Source organism: Nematolebias whitei, chromosome 16 (genome assembly GCF_014905685.2).
Source record: "Nematolebias whitei isolate Nwh7 chromosome 16, NemWhi1, whole genome shotgun sequence".
NCBI lineage: Eukaryota > Metazoa > Chordata > Actinopteri > Cyprinodontiformes > Rivulidae > Nematolebias > Nematolebias whitei.
Window position 1 is genome coordinate 6861509 of NC_056513.1, and position 1402 is coordinate 6862910.

The following is a 1402-nucleotide window of genomic DNA, read 5'->3' on the forward strand; positions in this document are numbered from 1 at the left end:
CTGTCCTCTGAAGCTGCGCGCTGCGCCTTTATAAAAGAGCGCAACTCCACCGCATCACTGGGGGGGGGGGGCAGCCGCTCCTGCTACACCTCCCGCCGCCTCTTTAAGGTCGTCCTCACAGTTCTTCTGAGCTTCATCCAAAACCAAATGTCTCCAACAAATCTGTGATGGCAGGAAGGAATGCTTTTAGGAATAAACCACGAGAGTTAATGTTTTGGAACAATTCACTGTTAATTTAGACTTAAAACACAATAAAACACCAAAAAAATACAAATATAAATACGGAAAGACAATTTGAATAAACCAAAATAAGAAGTAAAAATAACATCAATGACATTTTTAAAACAAAAACAATAAAAGCAACCATCAGTTGATCAGTTATGTTCATGTCCTCGGGTTTAAAGTGACATAAAAAAAATGTTTTTCAATAATAATTAATAAAGTTTCACTTCATAATTAAACTCTCAATATATAAAAAAAAACTGAAATGTATTTCATATAACTGTCCACAAATGTTTATTCGTCAGCTTAAGTCAAATAACTTAATATATCCGAATGACAAACGCCCTAAATTTGAATAAAAAACAATTTTAACATTTTGCAGGAACATTGATTTATTCTTCTCAAGGCAGTATTTATGAGAAATATCCCTGTAGTTTGTTGCACTCTAAGTTTTTAAATATATGTACTTTTATTGAGTAATTTTCAGCTTCAGGCTTCATGATGTGAACCTTAAACGAGCCCGGGCCTTCTCCCACAGATCCAGCTGTCCTGCAGATACAGTCCCACCTGAGTCCAACAACAACAACAACAACAACAAGTGTTTCAGGGAGTCTGCGCCTCAGCTGGTATCACGGCTCAGGCAGCTCAAGTTCTGCAGGGTTTTGAGGTTTCTCAGTCAGTCCGGAGGCAGTCATGTTAAATCTCACCACTACAGCAGCCGAGGCGCTAAAAGGGAAGGCAAATGTTTCCAAATAATTAAACAGACTCTTATGTAACTCCCCCCGCAGCTCTGGTATTAATAAATAAGACACCCAGAGAGGAGGGGAGCTCAGCACTTTGGCATGTAGGAATCAGCGCTGATGGAGCCTGAGCTGGCCCAAATCCCAGAGGAATACTCCAAATGCTTCATCAGGAGCAGCGTCTCCCCTGAAGCACGATCAAAATACATATTTCAAAGCAAAATATTTATTTAGACTGATCAACACCACTACACACTAAGTTAGTGTTTTAACCATCTATATTCTTATTATTCTGCTTGCAAAGAGGTAAACAAATAATGGATTTAGCAGTATTGATCATTTTTTTGTTTAAAAACAACACATAAACTCTCGATTAAAGATTAAATGAGTGTTTCTTTCATTAAACAACGCCTGAAAAAGTAAACGTTGTACAAAATGAC